Source organism: Atractosteus spatula, chromosome 5 (assembly GCF_055471065.1).
Source record: "Atractosteus spatula isolate fAtrSpa1 chromosome 5, fAtrSpa1.hap1, whole genome shotgun sequence".
NCBI classification, from domain to species: Eukaryota; Metazoa; Chordata; class Actinopteri; order Semionotiformes; family Lepisosteidae; genus Atractosteus; species Atractosteus spatula.
The window spans coordinates 25,100,370-25,125,219 of record NC_142710.1 but is presented as its reverse complement, the minus strand read 5'-3'; the positions used below and the strand labels follow the sequence as shown (position 1 = coordinate 25,125,219).

The following is a 24,850-nucleotide window of genomic DNA, read 5'->3' as shown; positions in this document are numbered from 1 at the left end:
CCTGAGGGCTCCACTTTTTCTTATCCACAGTAATTTCCAGAGAACAAAGCATTCACTGCAGTACCACCCTGTGCAAGCAATAAATGAATAAAATAATTAAAATATAAATCTTCATGAATAATTTATCAACAAAAATCAATTAAGTACAAACCTGAGTAATTAATTCAGAATGTTTTTCACCCTTGTGCTTAAAAAGAAAATGTATATGACCAGATATCAAATATCTTTAATTGGACAACAGAAAATAAAAAGATACAGTATGTTAGAAATGTAAGTCCAGTTCAAGACCAGCTAACAGATAGCAGCAGAAGTAAGTTTTTTTTTGGTAGAGAATAAGATCTGGGAAGGAGAGAAAGCATAAAGGCATCTAAAAGCTTCTTATCAATAAGAAGCCATTTGGCTCTTTAACACTTCCTCAATTCACATGAGACTATGGTCATGCTTTTAAAAAAGCAAGGTTTTAATTTGATTTCAAAGCATCAGAAGATGGCACAAATCTGAGTAAGCACACATTATCCTATCCATTTGTTTTCACCTGATTGTAGATTTTACTTTCACTTTGCCGGTGATGGTGTTCAAGATAGACGGAAACCAAGCAGCCAATTTCACACGCACCATAAAAATGGCCAGTGGGCCAATTCTCAGCAGCATAGGCACCAACTAGAAAGTGCTAAAAATGTTTCCCTGATAAGATAAGATCACCTTATTAGCTAAATACAATTTCTTGCATTAGGAATTTGTCATTTTGCATACCCCAGCTTGCTCTCCATGAGACACACATGGGGGGAGAGAAGCTTGGGGTCAGAGCACAAGGTCAGCCATTTATACAGCCCCCCTAGTGCAGCTGGGGTTAAGGGCCTCGCTCAGGGGCCCAACATAGTAGGATTCTTCATATGGCTATGGGATTTGAACTAGCAACCTTCCAGCCACAGGCGCAGATCCTTAGCCACAGTGCTAAGCAGTTGTACTTACCTTACAGGGATTGAAGAGCTAGAGAAAATGTTTGGTTTGGGATTGTCAATGATGTTGTCCTCATGTCACTTAGTCCCACTACTAGCAACACAACCAGATGGACTTTAACCTCCTGAACTCCATTAGGACAGAGGCTCCTGGGCCTCTAATCAGTGTTGTAGCTGTGGCTAAATCTACACTTGATTCCTTTCAGCGTTCCTTGTGATAAATCAAGTGACAATAGTTAGCAGGTTTGTTCCTCCTTCCAGAGGTGGAAAGTGAAATGCATTTAAAACAAATTGGCCCAAGATTTCTTTTTTTTCTGTTTCTCAAAGACTGTATTTTAATCATCCTGTCATGTCCTTATCTTCAAAGGCAACCCTAAACACATGCACATAATGCCTGCCTGTAGATCCCTCGAAGTTACAGTTGTGTCTTGAAGTAACATTAGTGATATCTTCCAATTCATTACTAAATGCCCAACAAAAGAAAGCACAGGTTCACACATACAGTACACTAAATTTGACATGGGATCAGAACTACACAAGATCTCCTGCTAATAATTTCAAAAGTAAAAGTGGCTGTGTGGATTTTATCTTTTGTTGCCACTGACTGAATTCGTTTTTAATAAATGGATGTTGAGTGCTGTATCAAGCCAATAAGGTGTTAATTAGCCTTTAGTCTCTTTTTCTGTCTCTTCAAGAATTTCTCCTACGTTAACGTGTAATAAACTTTCCATTATTCCAGGAGTGACATCGGACACCTTAAGACTATAAAACAAAACACTTTCTTCTGAACACTGTAAAAAATAATTCAAGCAGATATTTTTCTCCTTTAAATCGGTATGGCATGTGAATAACCTTTTGCACCACCTAATCATTTTGTTGAATCAAGAACAAATGTTCATCTAATTACAGTAATGTATATTTCATTATACTACTTACACTGTGACTTAGAGGTAGTAACACAGCAGGAGGAGAGCGGGCTTTTACAAATACAGGAATTACATTTTCAAAGCACACAGTGCACCACTGGAGGCCTGCTCTGTGGCTGTCAATGCACGAAAAATGTGGCTAATGTAGGATTTTATTTCCATCTGTTACTTTGATGGATGTAAATGTGCAGAATCACGTTACAAATGCACTTCAAGGTGCTGAATTATGGAGACTTGATATTATTTGTGTGCTAGCTCTAATTGATTACAAAGAGTCTTGCCACTTGACCACTTGCAGATCATCAATCACTTGAATCAATCATTTGACTGCACAAGACAGGAGCAGCTGAGGACTCTTCAGAGTGCTGATCAGACAACAGGGGAGGGTAAGTTGGACTTTTAATATCTGTACATCACTAAGTATTCCTTGTATAATAAATAAAACTGTAAACTTTAAATATGTTAAGAAAAAAATGCAACCACCTACTGTAGCTCTCCTGGTAGGAAATACTTCAACAGAAAATGTTTGCCATGTACTCAAGCCTCATGAGGATACTGCCCTTCAGACAGTGACTTCTTAAGTGCTAAAACATTCCTACAAGTACTTAATTAAATATGAAATATGAAGTATTTCAAAACTATATATCAAACACAAATAGTCCATACATTGCAGCAAAAAGAAAATCTTTCTTATTTTGACAAATAAAACTGAAAGCGTAATGATGCTTTGATGAAAGTTTCTGTTTCTCTGCGTAGCTCCAGACATTAACCTCACATTCTTAATGTCTATTCCATTTATAATACAGTAGCTAGTAAGAAAGAGACATGATTCAAGGCTTCGATCCACAGCTGACTTTCAGCTGCAAAAATCCATAAAACGTATTAAAGTAATTAACATAACATTTATAACATTAGATATAAAAGACGCCTAGATATGTGAAACAGTCCTGTAGTGCATGAATATGACAAACAAAACATCAACACAAAGTTTGAGGAACATATTTCTGTTGAAAATTATGCTCTGAATATTTCAAAGAAGTGTTTCAGAAGGCCTATAAAATTTCCATTTTGGGAGCATACTAACTGATAAGAAAATGGCATTTCTGTTTTGTTTTGTTTATTCAGCATTTTATTCTGTAAAATAAGATGACAGACAAGAAACTACTGTACATTGATAGTAACTGTCTGACAGACGCTATGTTTAGAATATCTCTAGTCACGAGCTTGACGTGTCACACACAATATTCAGCACATTGTGTTCTCAAGCCCAGGCCTTCACTTACAGTTGATTGCCTTCCAGAAATGGAGGCTCTACGCACCACTATGACTTTCAGGACAATGAGTTCTCCTGTCAGACTCTCCCCAAAGCATCTACAGTATTCCCTGGAAAAGGTCAAGTCAAAAATGCTAACTCCACGTCAGACGATGACCCAAGTCCTTACAACAGCACTATAAACTTAAAAAAATACAATTTAACTCAATTCTTAGAATAACACACACAACTGTAAATGTGACCTTTGATGACAGAGACAATGATAATTCAATGGAAACCATTGCCCACGCATATTTGTTCCAATAAAGGCTTGCTATTCTGTTCACAGAAGCACGTCATTTGTAAGAATAACCACTTAGAAGCAAAGATTAATCAAATGATTCCGTTTGACATGCATAGGCATAGACATAGGCAAAGACCTCACGGGATGGAAAGACATTGTGAAGGAAACTAAATCTAGTTCTGACTCCCAGCAAAAAAAGCCAGTCAAAAAGTAAATAAAAAGTGAGCTGAAAGTGGTTTGTATAAAATAATACAAGGTGTGATAAACAAGTATTATCTGTATGGGAAGTGCCTGCCTTATTTTGTTTACAGGATCTTAGGAACAAAACTAAACATGAGAAGAAGTAAAAGAGTTGTTTTGTTACTCAAGAGATTAGTTCGTTATCGGTTCTCTGCTAAATATTTATATATTTTACAGACTGGAATTACTTGTAATAAAGTCTGGAAAAGTAATTTTTTTTTTCACATGAACAGATACAAACTAATTTTTACATCTCTACATTATGGTTAAATTATATATAAGACTCACATTTCATGTGATAGTAGCTTCTAAATGCAGCTGCAAATCGTGTTTAAAATTTATAGATCTGATTAAGGTTCCAGTTTTAATACACAGTTAACTGTTTACTTGACCTTATAATCACTTTTGAAGGAAGAAAACTCAGCGTCATTATCTCACCCACTGTGTTGTACCATCAGTGAATGATGGAAGGGTTTGCATATGGGAATGCAACCAGAACACTTTTATGCAACTGTATAGTAATTCATCATATTTTTGTTTGACAGTAAAACCTACTTAATTACCACAAATCCATTAGAACTGAAACCATTTTTGACACGTTTTCTCAGAACTTGATTTAACTGGTCATACTGTAAAGTGGTGAAGTTGACTTTTAGAATGTAAAGGTATTGAATATTTCCAGTATGTTTGCCTAAGGATGTGTTGTACTAATCTTAAGATACTTACGTACAGCATGGTATGCCATACAAAAGACTTTTCTTGTGTAGATTCCTTTGGATACCAAGCAAGTAATGGCGTTTATTTAACGTTTATTTATTTATGAAGGTCAAATTCTAATGTCACACTGCCACTGCCCTACTCCTACTATAACTACTCCCAGGCTGCACACACATCTCTTCTTGCGCCCCCCCACCCCAGCTTCACCACTGCGACATTCTCTCGCTGGCCCGTTCCTCATTCTCACTGGCCAGCACTGTCATTTCCACAGGCAGGTGAGGACAAGGTACTAAGTTTGCCACACTTTTATATTCACCGACTGGTTTTGCCTTTATTAGAATTTGCCCGAACCTCTGAAAAAGTCTGTAACATGAGTCACATAAGTAAATGTGAGTAATGTAACGGCAAACTACCTTTTTTTCCCCAAAAAATTTGCAGGGGGCCGATTCGTGTCCATTAAAGTCAAACAGAACAAAATGTATAACCAATTATAAAAAAGGGTTTGAACATGACATCTTAGCTTTCTTATAGCACAAGTGGCACAGCAGGACATATTTCTTTTAAGTCCGTTTTTCTTTTGGCATTCTGCAGGATGTAAAAGAAATAGATTTACATCATTAAACATAAGTGAAACTGATATCTTATACACAGATATCTCAGGAATGTTATGCTCAGGAGGCTGCAAAAATGTGTCTTTTAATAATTTTGTTAATCATTAACAGTTCTGCAAGTAGTAACTGCTTCTTAATTTGACAGGGATTTATGAACCGGCTTCAGGCTTAATTATGAAATAAATAGGTTGAAATGAGACATTATGACCAAAAGATCTCACTTCATGCATAATTCTCATTTTGGCTGCTCTTTAATGGTATTTCAGTAATGTGTCTTAATTAACTTTCACATGGTACAATTAAGCATGAGGAGTTTCCATCCTGTTGCTTTACAATAAGATTATCACCACAAGCACAGACACCATTTACTTAGACTGGTGCAATCCTTTTAACAAGAGCCCTTTCAACTCTAGGGTCATAAAGTTGAAGACACTCACTGATGTCTGTGACTAAGTTAAAAAATGGCCATATCAAAGGAACAAGAAATGTCACCTGTGCGAAATGTTTCTTTTTGAAAACATGATATTTTTCAATTTCAAGCTTCACTTCCTAAATTTAAATTGCTCCCAAACACCAAAGTTAAAACTGTGGAGGGACAAACCAGTCTACATCTCACAGATGACAAAATCTCAGGACAAATAAAAAAATTAAATTTATCTTAGCATGTTCCAACACACAAATAAGAGTGCTTCTTTTGGATCGAAATCTTATTTTGAAACTTACCCAAATATTATTGCCATGATTTTTCTTGGAAAAATGAATGGGATAAATGTTTAACAAGGTCAAGTTCAGACCTTAGCATTCCATATTTTAAAATACTGAAGTGACAAAAATGAAGATAAACTTAAAGATAGCAGAATTAAGCTGAATGTTTTTGTGCAACTTATTCATTACTACACCTATATTTTCAGCTATATACTTTTTCTTTCTCTTTCCTTCTTTTCTTTCTCCAAGCTGAAAATACTGTAGTTCTGTAATTAACCCATTATGGATTTAGTTCTATCAAAAGAAATAAAAAACAGTTTATGTTCATGCTGAGAGCTGGCCAGTGGTGTAGGTAAGGCTTGTCTTAGTTTGTGTTGACAAGCTGCTGCGTGATGGGAGCTGTTCTGAATGTCTTCAAGTTGATAAAAAAATATAGCATTTAACTACAGCTCTAATTGCACTACTGTTTTGGAAAGGGAGTTATGATTGATGTTTTAAAAGATAGTATCTGTGACTTAAGGATGAGGGGTAAAAATACTTAAATCTGCTAAATGTATACAATGTGTACTATCATGAGTACATGCAATGTGAAGAAGGCTGGACTGCCTCCCTCTGGAAGCAGAAGAGTGGGAGCAGACATTTCGCAGATGTTCAGTAACAAAACAGGCCTGTCCCCTGAGAACGCCTTGGCAGCCTGCAGTACATTCCCCCTCACGTCTGTACAGAGAAGTCCCTGGCTTAGAATGTCTTATGGGAATCACTAATGAGGGGACATGGAGAAGAGCAATGGAATTTGGCACAGTTATAAGGTAATGGGGAAGAGTCACAAGTGCAACTGATTTCTGGAAAATGCACAAACATAAATATACTGTCTGAAAGGCATGCAAGCACAATTTCATTTTCAACTCTGTCTCAAGTATCCTGCTGGATTCTAAAATACATTACTTCAATAAAGATTTCCAAACACCAACACACACTTAAATCATTATTATTATCCTGATTGATCCATTTCATATTGTTACATATTTGTGCCTCATCTGTTCAACACACTTTCATAATTCTATGCCTATTCACTTCTGGCTTTATACAGTATATAGAAAACTCCCATTGCCGTTTGGAGATTCAAGCATCTAATGTTTAGTGAGTGTTCTACTCGCAATTGCCTCCCCTTTTCAAAAGGCACTTCAGCAGCTTGGTCAAATTTTAATCAACTCAAGTGATGACAAAATTTAAAATGATAGGGCACTCACTGAGATTTTTTTTTGTGATTTTCAACTTCTGAGGAATGATGCAGAGAGCCACTGCACGGGATGTGATGGTGTGGAGAGAGGGGTGAGAAAAAAGATACACACAAATGGTGGTCAGCAATCAGGATATTTGTGTAACAGAGAGCGGAAGTGAGAGATTACAGTTCAACCTCCTCCCGAACTTGCTGATTAACACCTCCAATTTAGTAGTTCAGTCAGATTCTAATTTTCAAATTAAACTTGAAGAGATGATGAAATTTAAAGGGATAGCTTTCCACCCTGGAAAGAATAGACTGAGGTCAGGCAATGGCTGACTGAGAAAAGTCAAACAAGTAATAAAAATAAAGAAGCACGATGGGCTAATACCAGGATTGAGCTTGATGAACTGAATGTGAACACCCTGAGCTGGTAGGACTGAATGAACGAGGACTGATTTCACACAGAGCTCCCAAAAGAAGAAAAATAGTAGCTAAAGGAATTTTCTTAAAGTGATAACCCTGAGGGCGAAGAGGAGTCCGGTGTGCTTGAGAGACGCCACAGAGAGGGCCAGCACTACACCAGCTGGGCGCCAGGAGAGGGTGGAGGAAAGGGGTTGAGGTCCCATCACAGAATCACCCAGGACCAGAACGAGAGTGGAAACTGGAGCCACTGGGGTTGTGAATGGGGAGCCAAGGAGCCAAGGCCCAGTGCAGGACAGAGACAGAAAAAAAAGATTTGGGGTCTGTAGTCGCAGTTGGTTGGAAATTCAACCAGAAATGGGGCGAAAGGGAAAGAGCGAGGTGACGAGGGACTGGAATGAAAAAATAAATGGGGGGGAGAGGCAGCAGTTGCTCTTGAGTTGCAAGGAGTTGTGACATCAGAAGTGCTAGGAGAGAACAGCTGACATCATGGCATGTGCAGGGGAGCTGGTGTTTCCCATGGAAAGGTAAAGGTCAAAGAGTTGCTTGTTTGTGTTGAAAGAAGACAGCTCCTACTCTGTCTTGGAGGAGGGCAATGATGGTCGAATTGCCAGCTCCTACTGTGCTAGAAAGGCCAGCGAGCACAAGGAGATGAAAAAAAAGGTATGGTCTAGCAACACTGAGAATAGCAAGATTATAATGTGACTCCCCCTCAAATTTTTGTTTAACAACTCCATGTGGAGGAAAAACAAAGCTATAATGTGAACCTTCTGATTTTTTGCTTACATTGTCCATTTCTTTTTTTCTGAAATTGTTTTTTTATTTCACAGTAATAGAATGTGTCATTTTATAATATAATGATAGAGGCATATTAAAGGGTATTAAGGCTTATTCTTTTTAATTAACTACAGATGCTTAATTAGTGCAGCTCAAGGTAATTCACAGCACATGTTTTAAAGTGTGTAGCCCCACATTCTTTCCACCTTTGATTACAAGATGGCAATAAACTGCTGATTTTTAGAAAGATCAGGGTAAAGGAATAAAAGAAAAAATATTTGGAAAGAAAAACAAGTTCCTTTCAAGTTTTGATTTTCATTACGTATGAACCACCTATAGTTTAACACTATACTGTAAGAAAATACTGTGAGACCATTTACACTGCATTTATTACCATATGAATAATCAATAATAAAATGACTTTCAATTAAATGAGTATTTTGCAAAAAATATTATAAACTTTTTTGAACCCTTAATAATGTAGAAACATGTTCTGAAAATCCTGTAAACTGTAAAACTGTAAACTGAATGCACTTCTTACATAAGAAAATTATGTTGTTTAATTTCTGAAGTACAAACTAATGCTTCAATAGTGGAAAATAAGAGAAGAACATAACTTCTGGAAAATAAGAGTTTAAAATACCTTTTGCCATTCAGACATTTGGTAAGACTTCTATTCTAGTAAAACTTTATTCTGAGCTTAAAAAGAAGATTGTTGAACAATCTCTACACAGTACTATATTTTCTTGGTCTGTTCACTGTTTCTGAAGATATCAACCTGGATACTAAGGTTTGTATGACATCAAAAACAGTTTTGATAGGATTCTTTATTTATTTTGTAATTGAAATGAAACTATTAAGTTGTCACGTGACCTTAATTTAAATGTTATCTCATAAGAATTTAGTCATGCTGTAACTTCTTGTTCAAGAGCAGAAATGTTTAATTAGAATTTTACAGTCCACATAGTTACTTTGTTTTTACAAGTGTTTTTTTGTTCTAAATGTTGCTAAAAACAATATTACACAAAACAATACCATGCACATGCTACATACTAACATATGCTACAATATCTGACTGTGGGAACACACTGTGAAATGTTAAGCTGAATATTTTGTGAAAATATTTCTTCTGGCGTCTGGATTTTAACTAGACAGAAGCAACACCCAGTTCCCATTAGAAGAGAGGGGTCACACTAAGTAGTCCAATCACACAAGTCATGTAAAGTGCATTTATATACATTTAAAACACTGCTACCCATTGTTTTTCCAAGTCTTACAGAATAATTGCTTACTTCACCGCCTCCAGTGTGCCTTGGTGCTCATTGTTAAATATAGAGTACTCTCCAGAGACTACAGAATATATGCAGATACACAAGGAGAATATAACATCTACATGAATAAATCACTTGGTATATACATAATGCTGTTTACATTAAAAAAAAATAATGGTCAATTGAGTAGCATTGTCCGTCTGTGTGATTTAACAGAAATGATGAGGCACCTAGTGTCTGGTATTTAAATGAAAATAAAATTGCCAAAATGAAAATAAAATTATAAATCTATATACATCTAAATTAATGTCCACTCAGAGACCTGCCTGCCACAGACTGTTATAACAACCAAACTGTCACCAAGTCTCAATCATTTGTAAACAGACACATCGGGTGATAATTAGTTAATTAATTTGATTGGTGATGGGTTAAAAATACACATTCTCACATGGGTGTGAAGAGCGTGTTTGATATTTAAAGATGTTAGTGGCGGTTGGGGTTTTGACCATAGTCTGGGAAGGCTGTTTAAGAGACCTGTGTTACAAAGACCAGCTGAATCTCTGAAACAAAGAATACAGCACTATATAGTATCACCACCAGGGGGTTTTAATGTGTTCAGATTCCTGAAGTCACCTTCTTTAAAGGTGGGGTCTGTCACCTAGTCATTCTAGTCAATGAGGAGCACACAATCTGGGTTTAGGTACAGTACATTAAAAAGAACAGTATGGGAAATTCTTCAAAAAGGTACTTTCCAATAACCAGACTAATCCAGAATAGTAAAAACTATCTTTAGGCAAATCAAACTAGAAGCAATACTTCTAATGGACATGTGGTTTGCACACAAGACTGACACATCGTTGACTAAAACAAACTCCAAGCTAGACAGAAGTTCTACTAGATAAAAGTATGACAAGCTTATGGGTCCTTACTTTTATAGATTCTTTAGTGAAAGTGTGGAGTTTGATGCTACTTCATTAGTACGGTATCTTTTGAAAACTGACTTTATGGGAGCCAATAACAGGTTCTATTGTAGGGTTGTTTTTTTTTTGCCAAGCTAAGTTTAACACTATTCATGTAAAAAGTAAAAGTAACTAAAAATACTACTGATAATAATCACAATAACAGTGAGCAACAGACCTGTATATATTCAAGCCAATAAAACAAGTGAGAGGAAAAGAAATTAGGGGGCTATAAAGCCAAATACTGTACTGTATATCCTTTCCATTAATCCAAAACAGTACTCTGTATTGAAATATAATCTTCTCATCCTGTTAGCCTACAAGAAGGTGAAAACATAGTCTTCGGGAGCTTTCATATATGATTATGTAAATGCTTTAAACATTCCTCATTTAAGATCACTATTAAGGTATGCTAGCTTCTCCATGGGCCACATTCACCACTGTGTTTTCCTAACTCACAGTTATTCAGCAGTCAGATCAAAATACACTCAGTACTCTATTTCTGTAACCTCAGATCCCTTCTCTTTTATTCTCAATAACCTCCTAGATAATCTAAGAATTAATTCTAGATTATCCTCCTAGATAATTTTGCAAAAAATATTTACTGTAAACAAGTATGAAAATGCAAATACAGTACAAATACTATGTACTGTACTTACAACTTTTTAAAAATAATGTAAAAATGAAATTAAAAAATATGAATTTGAAAAAAGTTATTTAATTTGAAATAGCAGCTGTCATATTTAAAAAAAACATGATTACATTGTGCGAAACAATTTCAATGATTACACTCAGTGAATTTAGCATACTAGGTATTGCAAAGGGTACTAATATGAGCTAAACACAAGAAAAGAAGGTATTTTACATTGAACTTTAAAGGCATTCATCATTTAAAGGCATTTCAGAAGATTTGCAAAGCCTCCAGAATTGTGTGTGAAGCAAAACTTGCTTTTACTGGCTTTGTACCTCTTACCAGAGAATTTGTATATAACGTGCCATTTAACCAAAACAGAGTTATGTATCATTTCACATGTTGCGTTTTCTGTTTTTATTAAACAAATTAAATGCACATCACAGGGTGATAATATCCCCTTAATATCCCAAGATATAGTTGGTAATTAAGAACCTAAATGTTAGAAAATATGAAAATATATACGGTATGCAAAATGTAATCTGTACTGAACCTTAGTAGTCTGAATAATTCTTACACCCGGACTGAGTTATAGTTATATAATATAGATACAATCGAAGAGTTGATAACCTCTACTTTAAATACTGTATAAAACGTAAGAACAATAATTAAGAAAAATTATGTTTGTTATTCTGAATGTTTAAAAAACTTTGCATTTACAAGTTACAATAAAGCCTACTAAAACTGTAGCTTATTACTACAACTGTAACTGCAGTATTGACAGGAGACAGAGCGAGACCTCACTGATAGTAATTGAAAAGACATTCAGAGCTGGTCAATGTCAGGAATGTTGCAGGACAATGATAGTTTAGCAAGCCCTCAGAGCCCTCAGGCTTTTCCCTCAATAGGATGACTTGACTCTGTATTTGTTATGATTTTTCATCCTGGGGTAAATTGTTTCATTCCTGAATTCATTTTGTGTTTTTACTTAATTTTGTGAGTTTTCACCAAAAAAAGCAGAGCAATGCTGATTTAAAATGGTAGATTAGGAGCAGGATCAACTATGATCAAGAAACTGTCTAACCCATAATGTAAAGATTTACATGAGCTATCTTCCAATAACACTGGATTTTCCTACAGAGTTATGAAATATGTATCATTCTTTATATGGCTTAACCTTAAGTTCAGTTGCTGTCCCTGGCCAACTGGCACTGTGTCCAAAGAGAGATCTACTTAGAAAAACAAGCTCAGTGTATGAGTTTTAAAAATGAAGCAGAGGAATACTGAATATTGCCTAAGCAGCAATAACTCTTATTCTAAAGATGATGTAGAGGGCTGTTTACCAGTATTTGCAAAGCAAACCGGCCCTAGTAAATACCTTTGGGAAGTAATTCTCTACTGTAGTGTACCCCTAAAGTCAATAATAATCTTTGTTGGGAAGTTATGCTTTTTTGAATATACAGTATGGTGTGTTGAATCAAATGCCATGCCCTACTAATCCATTACAAAAGAAGACCTCTCTATGTAACCAGACCCTTAAATATATTATTTAAATTCATCATCAGTTAATAAAACATTTAACTTTGCTGTATATAAACACACTGTGGCATCGAATGAAGGTTTTATATTTGACTGCTCCAGTTATATTGGATAGTTCCAGTGTTGTGAGAAGGAGTGTATACACCAGTGATGGGTTTAACAAACAGCAGGAGAATCAGCATGAGGGGAGCTGTAATACTAGATTAGAATACAGTGCTAGGACCATTGATTGAAAGAGCAGTAAAACAAAGCTGAAAGAACTCTTGACATGAATGACTGTTTCTCTGCAGACTGCACTACACTGGTACCATTCTTGCGCGGTGGCTATGCACATACAGTAACTAAACTGTAAACTGTAACGGCTAAAGCTATAAGCCGTCTGCACAAACCAGAAGGGTTACAGACGCGCACAGACTGATTTTTTTTACGCAACCCAGTCTAAACTAGCTCTCGTCCTAGAGGAAGAATAAATAAATTATCTAATTAGTTCAAGCCAGATGAATGGTACTTTCAGAGCACTGAATAAAGAAGAGATCAAGTCTGGGCGCCTCTATAAAGATTCTGTCACTTTCAATAGCAAAGGCGCTGGCATAAAGTAGCAAGCCCCTCAAAGAGGCCACTGTAAAAACCATGACCCACTTACCATTACAACTACAAGATAATCTGCTACAATAGCATGTCCATCGTCTGTTGAAGGCAGGTACTATAGTGAAGATTCTTAAAAGAAAGAAAAATAACAAAGACGTGCATCCTCCCAAGTTTCTGAAATATTTCCCCCGAACACTTTTCATTTATACAGCTGCTTAAAAGCGGAAAAAAAGCTCAAATAGACGAGTGGAAATCCAACAGATATTGCAGCCGATATGCAAACAGGACCAGGGCAGAGAATGGGATTTGTCTACCATTTGACAGTTTGGCAGAAGTTGAAAACGATGCCAGAGGTAAAGCATTCTGCCGCTGCAAAAAACTGCGGAAAACAGTACAGGTACAACAAGCCACGGACATAAGAGCAGAGACATTCATCTTAGAGGCTTTGAATGTAGCCTATTATTGCTTAAAATGAGATCCTTATCTTTACGGTTCGGTAACCAGGTGCAATCCTTTAATCCTCCAGTTTAGGTGATCGCGGTAAAGAGAAACGGGGAGCCATCTACTGTATATAGGTTGATGTATCTCCGTCAAGTTTTTCTGCATCACCAACGGAGTACTTAAAGGATAACTCCTACCTACTTTCGCAGCAGGTCGAACTGGTCCTGCGAAGTTTTACATAATCGCATAAAACGCTTATACAGTTGAAGCAATTTGCTGCACGCACTGGAAAGAGGAGGGGTCGTAGATCTAATTAGTATACAGCGTGGGAAAAAAACGCTAATTTTTAGTCGTTTTTAGATAGCCTTTTCTCGATTTCATTATTTTAAATAGATTAAAAATTAAAATGTTTAAACTGAGGTTTTTACCCTATTGTTGTTCGATATGCATAGCGCCAAAGCTGATGATGACAATGATGGGGACTGTTGTTTATCGATGCCTATATTAATATTTGCTAGAGATATGGGTCTTGACTGGGATGTGACTCGATCACACAGGCTTCTGGCCACAAGATTAACAAACATTTTTTCCAAGTGAAGAGACAACTGCAAACATGCGTTTGGTCGATACACAGAAGCAAGGGATGGATGAGGAGAAACAGGTAACGACTTTGTAAGGAGTAGCGGCTCCAGAGTTGTTCTAAGTTCAAAGTAATAATTCATTCATTCTTTGCAGAAATTAGGAGCCGGCGACAAAATATTAAAAAGAAACGCAATTCCTTCGACCCATATTTTTTCAACCTATATTTCTCTGCTTATTTTTATTTTTGAATACAGTTATTCGAACATACACATACAGAAGCCTAAAATCACGTAAGAATTGAAAACGCATTGAAATTAGTATAACATACTTCACAGATGTCTTTGAAGTTAATATAGCATAGTAAATAGATAACTTTCATACAATGTCTGTGTTTTAGATATCTGATGATAGTGATTAAAAAATATAGCCTTCTTAAAAAGGGATAGTGTTATGTCAGATAATACAGTACAACAGCGCTACGGAGGCAAACGGAATACCAACTTACCTTTAAATTCCACTACGAAACAGCTAAGCATCACTGGAAACTGTTATAGGTTCAAGCAAAAGTTTCTAAAATGCTACTGTAGATCCACCTTGGTGAAAAATATTGTAATATAATTTTAAAAATGATCTGACATACCTTGGCAGTACCGTATCGCCTGCCACTTGAAGTCCCAGTAAAGCGGAAATCTTTATATTGAGCAAATATCTTCTTGAATGAAATTTCCAATTCCCATTTTCGGTTTCACATAACAAAAAACAGTCTTGCGATGTGTTTTCTGTTTGTTTCCTCCGATACTGGTTTGATGGCTAAGAAGTTGAGTGATAGATTCTGGAATCCGCGTGCACACTGTGCGGTTCACTGAATGCGGGAGCAGCGACGACTGTCTGTTTCCTTCTGACTAGATGGTTTCCCCTCCGCATCTCTCTCTCTCTCACTCACTCGCTCTCTCTTTCTCTCTGTGATTTTCCAGGCTGCAGTTAGAAAAGAGAAGGGGGGAGAGGGGGCCGTCTGTCGGACCATTCAATATCCTCAAATACTTTGCTACTTTTAAGGTATTTTGCTTCCCTGGCTTCAGTGTTCACCGCATTTGCCTACAATACGAAGCAATTCCTATGAATTAGCTATCAAAGGATAGTGACTGTTACGGTTTTATAAAGGTTAACCCCCCCACCCCTATTCAGAGGACGTTCGTAATGCGCTTTAATATTTCTTAACCTTATTAGCAAATGCATTAAGGCACTAGTGCTGGTAATGGATGGCACGCAGATACATGTGTTATGTAAAGGATGTGGCATTACAGTTAGCACAGCTTCCTCTGGGGTCTTGGGTTCTATTCTAGACTGGAATACCTACTGTTCTATGTGGAGTTTACATGTCCTCCCCATGTTTGTGTGTGCAATTACTCTGGTTTCCTCCTGCTTTCCAAACACAAGCTGACAAGATTAATTCTTGTCTCTAAATTGTTTCTGTGTGCACGCACCCTGAAATAGACTGGTGTGCGAGTGGTGTACTGTACTGAGAAAAGTCTGACTTTGTGTCTTTTTGCTTCCAGGATAGGCTCCAGATTTCCATGACTATTACCAGGAATAGACTGCTTTCTGATAATAGTGTGGTTTCTAACTTGCTTTTTTAAATTAATCATGCTTCAAGGATTAGTTTATCAGTCAAACCATTGCCAATGACTTTTCTAAATAATATTATAAGAGAAAGTGTGTCACTTACTGTAGGTTTTGCAAAGAAACTAAAAATAATTCTTGTTTCATTTATATTTCTCTGTTACATTTGAACAGTGATTGATTATTTGCCAGAAACAAGTGAAACAAATCTAATAAAAACAGGAAGTTTGGTTAGTTTCATGCAGATTTGGGTCACAACACATTTGCTGTTGTTGTTTTTTTTGAGAACCTAACAGCCCAAATAATCAGCATTATCGGACTTGTGAGTTTGAATGCTGCTAACAATCTGCTGTTGATGCTATCAGCTGTAAAGTCAAGATCAAAAGTCATCTCATTGCAGAAGTTACAGAGATTTCCTCATTTTAATAAGGCAGTATTGTGTATTTCAGCATGTTTATGTTATTTATGAATAGTAGCTGACTCTGAGCTAGTGCTGCTTCTCAATGTCATTTGGCCATGATTATCACATTTCAGAGCTACAGCTTGCTGAACTTGTAGTGAGCCAGGAGTGGCTAGGTAATATGAATGACCTGGTAAATAATACCAGGACATAAACAGACACATTGCTTTATCTGTGGATCCTGTGTAAAATGCATCTTTCACAGTATTCTACTGGATGTTTTGTTTCTAAAGGAATGATGAGATACAGTAAGATCACTTCATTAGCCATATACAATTTCTTGCATCAGGAATTAGTCTTTTCACATACCCCAGCTTGAGACACAGACACAGAGAGAAACTTGGGGTTAGAGCACAGGGTCAGCCATTGTACAGCATACCTGGAGCAGTTGGAGTTAAGGGCCTTGCTCAGGGGCCCAACAGAGTAGGATTCCTCTGCCAGCCATGGGATTTGAACCAGCAACCTTCTAGCCACAGGTGCAGGTCCTTGGCCACAGAGCCACTGCTCCACCCCGTGTCCTGAAAATGCATTAAGACCATTAGCTTGTTTCCAGTCCTGGATTTTTTCAGAAAGGTGCCTTGTCTCAAGGAATCCAGGTTGAATGTTTTATGATTGAAAACCTGCTAGGAATGAGCATCAGATCCATATTCATTAAACAGATAATCATTTCTGTTTCAAGTACATCTTGCTCCTAAATTACTTTCTTAATATACTGTAACATGTTCAGAGAACTACTTATTAGTAACAGCTGTGGCACCTCTGAGGCTATCCGGGAAACAAGGCAGACTACACTCTGGACAGGACACCAGTCCTTTGAGTCAGTATCCTGGTAGCTCCTCCTCCTGTTTTCCTTACATGGAGATCTCTGGGAGTTCCTCCCTCTCTGTCAGCAGTGGGCAGGGCAGTTCCTTCAAACTCTGTGCCTGAGGGAAAATTCATTTTGGCTGGAGAATGAGGCTCATTTCTACATCTGTGAAACTTTGTGGACTTCAGGTGTCACCACATCTGTTGCAGCCTTTGGACAACTTACTCCATTGCTTAGTGTGCTGTCATTGTGCTCCTATACTACCTTCTTTTAACCTCTCTCCACAAGCCCTCATCTTGTCCAGAGAACATCTGTAGCATTTCTCAGTAGCCCTGGTGAAGATCCTCCCTCTCATCCAGCCATAGCCAGGGTAGTGTCCTCAGGTCCTTCATCCAGTGCAAAGCCGACATTTTCTTTTTTTGTTTGAAGCTTTTGTCTATTCCTTCATTCCTTGTCAAGTTCATTGACACTCATTTGCCACTAAAGTGCACAGTTTCCAAAACTATGCATCGTGTTGCCTGTTTTCTCCACTATTTGTGATACCACATGGGGTGGCATATGGCTCTGGGTCTCAGACCACAAAAACACAAAGGTTTCTATAAGGTGCAAAACTGTGCTTTTTTATTTACAGTGCAAGAACATAAGTATCCAAATCAAAACAAAAGCCTAAGACCTTCTACAGAACTCAGAGTCACCTTTCCATTCTTAACTAGCACTCAGGCAACTAAACTGCTTACAGACTTTCATAATGTACCAAACAAAGCAAAAAAACAGTTCGAACTGCAAATCCAGATAACTTTAGTCATCACTTGATGGGGCACTCTCTCACTCTTCTTCAGTCTCTTTTGGCTTCCTCCTGGGGTGAAACTGCATCTCCCGGTCTCCACACCCTGTCTAAGACCATGGAGGGCCTGGAGTCCAGTTCTCCAGTTCTGCTTCTACGTCTTTGCAGCAGCTCCTCACATCACACACCAGGACGTCTTGCCCTTACTCATCAATAGGATCACGGGACCAATTGACTTTATGAGGCTGGCCAGTTGGCGACAAGACAGGTCCAGAACTTCAGGGAACTTCAGATCCAGCATCTTCCTCCCCTCTTACTGCAATGCCAATAATACACATGTTGTTTCTGACATTGCAGAGGGCACTGGGAGTCATGTAGACTTCTGTGTTTCCTTTGCATTTTATTGCGAAAGGGTCCAGGCATAATTTGAATAATGTCAACTGTGAAACCTCTCAGTCATGCATTCAAGCTCTTACAGCTGTTTTTACTGAAATGGGACCAACCATGACAATATGTTGTTCTGGAAAATGTTTTTCTGTGTTCATTGGATGATAGAGATACCGTAACTGGGATTCTCACACTGATGTTGAGATATCTAGATATCTCTTTTGCTCTGATAGGGAAATTTGTACCCTTGTTACTGTGCCCTGGTGCCAAAGCAGAATTAGATAAAACATCTGCAGACAAAAAAAAATGTTTTTTGGATTCTTAGTTATAGTAGTCCCACTAAATAATGTTAATACTTCATGCTTCTGTGTTTTCAAATTATACCTTTTACATTGCTTAAGTTAGAGGCAGTACCTTTTTTTTTCAATTAAGACACATGCAAACAAACATTTCATCATAATTCCAGTCAAATTTACTTTTTTTTTATTCAGTGCTAATCCTAGTTTTCAAATACAGTAAATGTGCTGAGCTTAGCAAAGCAGTATGGTAAGAATAACATGATAAATGCATGCATGCAACTACTGTACCTTACCACCCTTCCTTCTTTTTTCCTCCCTGTCTTTCATTCCGTCTGTTAGGTGATGTCAGCTTTCCAATTTGAAAACATTATTTCATACATTTAATTTTGAATGAGGTCAAAGTATAAGATAAAAATATTCATTCCAATTTAAAACACATTTTCCAGTCATTTAAGCCTAATTAAGGATTGTTTCAGTTTCTTAACCTGAATGCTTGAGGTTATATGAAAAAGAAATTGCTATAGATTGTGAGCAAAAACTTTCAACAGATTGCAGTGAGAGGTTTAGACCTAAATAAAGAACTGAATTAAGTTAAAAAAACAACATCATTGAAATGAAGTGTCATGTGGATTTGCAGGGCTCTTGAACTTTAAGGGCATACTTTGCTCTCATTGTTAAATACAATTTAATAATGGTTTGAATTCATCCTTTTTAGAGTAAAGAATTACATACCGGATTATATATATTTAATTGCACATTTCTGCTTCTGAAAATTCCAGTTATTTAATTGATTATTAAAAGTGAAATGATAAATATGTTGTCAGGTTTCTCTGTGATCCCTACAGTAAGTGGCTAAACATTTTTATACACATATTATTTTATATAAACAACTGCTACCTCATGGACTTACCCAAGTATTTACTAATATTGGAAGTTTTTTAGCGAAGTATTTCAAATAAAATACAGCTTAAAAGTTAGTCATAATACAATCCTTGTCTGGAAGAGAATTGCTTGAGAGGTTGTCAGAAAATATGGCACTCAAATCAATGTGACTCTTTGAAGCTGGTAGTACTTCATTTGTAACAATGATGTTCTAGATGATAAAACTGCCAGGATTTATTTTTTTAATCATGAAAATACATTCTTCCTGTCACATCTGCTTCAAAGCCAAGAATGGAAGTCAACAACAACAGAGCACAGGATTGTGATAGTTCCCTGACAGATAATCAAGACTTTCATGCAAGCAAAACTAAGTGCTGATGAGGGGAGTGATAATAAATTTAAAAGATTTCCTTATGTTATAATGCATTAATATGTGGTACTTCTTTTATGTCCATCAAAGCACCATCAAAGTTCAGTTATTCAAGTAAGTGATTGAAAATTCTGATATCTGACATAAAGGAACAAAGTATAAGCTAGTTACCTGCCTGTAGTAACAACTGACCTTCACTAGACTGATATGGGAAGCAAAGAAAGGGCAGCTTCCACTGTAATTTGCCTTTCAAATGTTCAGCGTGTCTACCTTTCAAACCTTAAAGCTATAGATAAGCTTTGATTGATGTTAAAGAACAAATATATCTTGGCACACATCAGTTTTCCATTTATTGCAGGGAATGAATGAAACAAGACAGGAAGGAGAGTTTTTTTACTTATTTTAATGATCTGGTTATATGTTATAAATGGGAACCATTTTATTTTTAAAGTGTGTTGCAATGTTTTTTTTTACACATAAAAGAAGGCTTGTTTTTCCAGTCTTCTTCCTCTTTTCTGGTGTGTTGCAGGCTTGTTTTTTCAGACCTTCAGCTATTTGTCAAGTTATCATAAATAACTCTCCATGAACGCATAAGGAATGAGAAGTAGCCCCCAAGAGTTAAAGATACATGATTTCACCATGGCAATGTCAGCTTATACACTTTTGTTTTTGTTTCTTGATATTGCCACATATTTATTATTGGATCTTTTACACCCTCATAATTCAGAGAAATCTAGCTAAATTTGTCTTCTTAAAATCTTTAGGCTTATGTTGATTGTTACTGTATATGTGTGGCTTTGCATTGGAAATGTATTAATATGGTTACATGCTTACTGGGACTGCATGTCATTTATTGGAATCTGGACAAGCTGTCACTGAAATACCTGTAAAATTCCCTTAAGAGTTTAAAATGGGAAATATACTACTGTATGTCAATCTTATTGACATGAAAATAAAAGCTGCCAGCTATGAATTGACTTACTAATATGCTTGTGTCTGCATCCATTTCCAAGGTATATAAAAGCAAAGGCTTAGAGGTAGGATAGGGTGCAGTCGCTCCATGGACAAGTGTTATATCAGTCACCAGCCTTTTCAGACATTTAAGGAGGACCCTTCCAAACACATACAGAAGTTTCCAAGCTAATACAGTAAGAGACATCAAAGAGCCTAGAAAATTAAACTCATTTCATTAAGAAATGCAGCCAGCACTGAGCAGCTAGAGGAATTTCTAACCTCTTCATTCAATTCATCTGGGGGGGGGCAGAGCCTAGTCCAGCAAGCAATGGGTGCAAGGCCGTATTCACTCTGGATGGGATGCAAGTCCATCACAGGGCACACACAGACACAAACACACACTTGCACCAGGTCCAATTTTTCCAGAAGCCAATTAACCTAACAGTATGTTTTTGGACTGCGAGACGAAACTGGAGAACCCAGAGGAAACCCACGTGAATATGGGGAGAATATACAAACTGTATGCAGGGCCCCTTAAGCTAACCAGTGCTCCACCTTGCCACCCTAGAGAAATTCCTCCAGAAAGAAGTTAATAAGGCTGCAAAATGTGTTCCTTTTGGAAATAATTAATGCTCAGGTGCAATAAAACTGTCTGCATTTGATTTGCTTTACAAGGCATAGTCAATAAATCACTCTCTCTTGAATTAGGAAGCAAATACTGGTAAATGTACTTTGCAGATAAAGGAGAGAAGTATAGTTTTGATGTTCTTTGCTTCAGTGTCTGGTTTTGCAAATTCTTCATTACTACTGGCAACAGTTTCAAATGTATGGGGTTATTTCATCAGTATAATACTTACAGTATAACACTCTTGGTATTTCTGTTATTAAAACAAGAGTTGTAAGAGCCCTTTTCCATTTTAGTTGCTTCAGCATGTTATCCTGAAAAAAATACTGACAACGCTCTCGTTCCTTCTCTTATCTGTTGCTTTCCTTTACTTTATGAAAGGTCTGTTCACTTTGGCAGCATCCCCCTCTTTAAGAAAAGAAACCTTTCTTTCCCTTTCTTTCTGTTCTCCTTCCAAAGAACGTACTCCTCTTTCTCAATTTTTTGGCACTGCCCTTGCATGAGCTCATGCTGCTGGTTCTCTCTCAACAGGCACAAGTGAAGAAACAGAGGAAATGCTCACTTCGTGCTGCTCAGGTTATGGCTCCTCAGATAACCAGGCCTTCTCAGCTGCCGAAAGACAACAGAAGGATTTGCAGCACCTATTATGTGACTGGCTGTGCTGAGCGGAACTCTGTGTGGTTGTTGGAGGACCTCTGGTGTTCTTTGGCACACACTTACTTTGTTGGCTTGCCTAGTTATAGAGGTCAAGGCCATGCAAGTGGACCTCTCCTGTTTTTTACTTAAGACCCCAGCAGTTTTGCTTTTGGTCCTAATCTCTCAAGTCTGAAGAACCTGTTTGCCCCCAATAATCATTGGCACTCAACAGAGTCCTTCTTGAAAAACTATGTAATTGTTAGTTCTGAGGTAGATCAAGCCTTTTCAAGATGTGAGTCCTTTTCAAATGTACTAGGTAGTGCATGTTCAGGAGCATGCACCTGTTCCCTCACAAACTGGTCATGCTGAGCTACAACTTGTTGCAGATGTGATTCTCAAGATTCAGACTATCTGGGCTACTAGTAGGAGGCCCACAGCCATGACAGTTAGATTTTGCCAGCATTGGTTGATACAGACCTGAATCCCTGGAATCTACAATACTGCCATTTCAAAAGTGTGGGTGAGTCTTTGAAGCCCCATTTCTATCCAGATCCTTTAGGGTACAAAGCATAGAATATGTGCATGGAGCCCTTTATTTCAGGGTAATTTAAGCCTCAGCAGATGGAAGAACTTAATTTTTTTCTATTAAACCATATTTTTGCTGGCTATTCCTCTTTCAAAACAAAAAAAGGTCACAATTTTCTGGTGAGGGATGCAGAATTGATCTCTCCCACTAGATTCTACTTCAGAATGAAGGGGGAAAAAATTGGTTCGCCTGAAAGCTTATTTTCCTGGCAGAAAGAAGTAGCTACCTAGGCTTTCAGTTCATTTGCTAGCATGCACATTGCAGGTTGTCAGTGAAAGAGGTAGAGTGGTAGGAGGGAGAGATAGCCCAGTCAGAAGTGTGACACCCTTGTCAGCAGTGTTGGTGTAAATGCTCAATTCTCCATCCCTAGAGGGAATGATGTCCCATGGGAAGGTGGCTACTTTTCAAAACAAAAGGAAGCAGTTATTGTTTTTCCTTTTTTTTCTCATCCAAGCTGCCTCAAGCTACTTATTGTCCCCTGGGCTGTAGCAGTAGGTGTGCCATATCAATCTGCAACTCACAACTGGCAATCTACTGAAGCTAAGCAGGTATGAACCTGGTCAGTACCTGGATGGGAGACCTCCTGAGAAAAACCAAGGTTGCTGCTGGAAGGGGTGTTAGTGGGGCCAGCAGGGGGTGCTCACCCTGCGGTCCATGTGGGTCCTAATGCCCCAGTATAGTGACAGGGACACTATATTGTAAACAGGTGCTGTCCTTTGGATGAGATGTAAAACCGAGATCCTGACTCTCTGTGGTCATTAAAAAAAAATACCAGGGTGTTTCTTGAAAAGAGTAGGGGTATAACCCTGATGTCCTCGCCAAATTTCCCATTGGCCTTTATAATAATCCTTCTCCTAATAATCCCCATCTTAAATTGGCTTCATTACTCTGCTCTCCTCCCCACTGATAGCTGATGTGTGGTGAGTGTTCTGGCGCACTATGGCTGCTGTCACATCATCCAGGTGGGGCTGCACATTGGTGGTGGTGGAGGGGAGTCTCCATTACTTGTAAAGCACTTTGAGTGGAGCATCCAGAAAAGCGCTATATAAGTTTAAGCAATTATTATTAAAATGATTATTATGTTTTGTCCTCTCCTGGATTGACATTGGTTACATACTGCTGCTTTAGGCATGAAGTTTTTTACTTTCTCTACAGAGATCCTGTAATCTCAATTCAAGATACAACTAATCCCATTATCTGCCATTGCTCTGAAATATTGGGTGAAAAATTCAAGTAAATTGCAAAGTAATTTATCAGAATATTATTATTAGAATTCTGATTGAAAATCCTGTACCCTTTCCATAAAACCCCATGGGAAGAATTTCAGTTCATTTGCATTGAATCCAATTCAGAATGCTGTAATATTCCTGAAGAGTCAGTGTTATTTTCTTCTAAAGATAAACAGCACATTAGAATAACCCTCCTCACTGACAATTTGGAGTTCATGACACCATTCCAGATTTTACTTTAGTGCTACAAAGCAATCTCTGATAAGGTTTTGAAACAGTACAAAGTTTGAAATGGCTTGTCACAGCACAGAATTCTCAGATCCTGGAGTCTACATCTGGCAGAACCCATCATAGTATAGAAAGGGAAGACGGAGCATTAAATTTACATTCATGATGTCATTAGTTTCTCTTTAGTTTAATTTGTACTATATATGAAACATGTCAAATAAGAGTTTAGTGTTCAATTTCCTTAATATGTACCAGAGTTAATCCCTAAGGTCAAGATCTGTGATGATTTTAAATTGAGGGTTAGTTGGGACTTCCGATGAACAACTAGTATGAGGAGTTTTAAATATATTGTAGTATTGTGTTGTACTTTCATAAGGGTACAGAAGGTACTGTATACAATATATCAGAAACATTGAATGCTTATGTAATAATATGTTTTTTCACCAACACATGGTTATATTGTCCTTGCCACTCCTGTGACATAGCCCCAGGAGGGCACTGGGGCAAAATGTCAGAATAAGGGAAAACAGTGATTTAAATGAAAAATAAATAGAAAAATGAAGTGACCCACCCAACCAACTTAAATGATTGTTTTTATGGTTTTATTACTGAGCAACAGCTCCTGTCATTTTTAAGAAATGTTTGCTGCATCTACAGCTCCTTGTTTTTTTAAAAGCACTAATATAAATAAAAAGCAGCACTATTATTTGTACCTACTGATGAGGTCCCCAGTACAAAAAGAGTGAAATTGCTTTAATTCAATGTTCACTGGCAAGGCTGGAGGAGACATATTAAATGTGCACACATCTGACTAATGCAATCCATCCTATACTTCTAG

At 37.4% G+C, this 24,850-nt stretch overlaps 1 protein-coding gene across 2 annotated transcripts in view; it reads right to left on the bottom strand.

The window, feature by feature from the left end:
• chst15b (carbohydrate sulfotransferase 15b) overlaps nucleotides 1-15,084 on the bottom strand; it is a 56,725-nt gene extending 41,641 nt beyond the window's left edge. The window contains exon 1 of one of the 2 annotated variants that reach the window (XM_088915626.1): nucleotides 14,653-15,084. The gene's annotated coding sequence lies outside the window, so the exon portion shown is untranslated. The remainder of the gene's footprint in view (nucleotides 1-14,652) is intronic. The other variant, XM_088915627.1, reaches the window with a different exon arrangement.
• Between the last annotated feature and the right edge of the window lie 9,766 nt (nucleotides 15,085-24,850).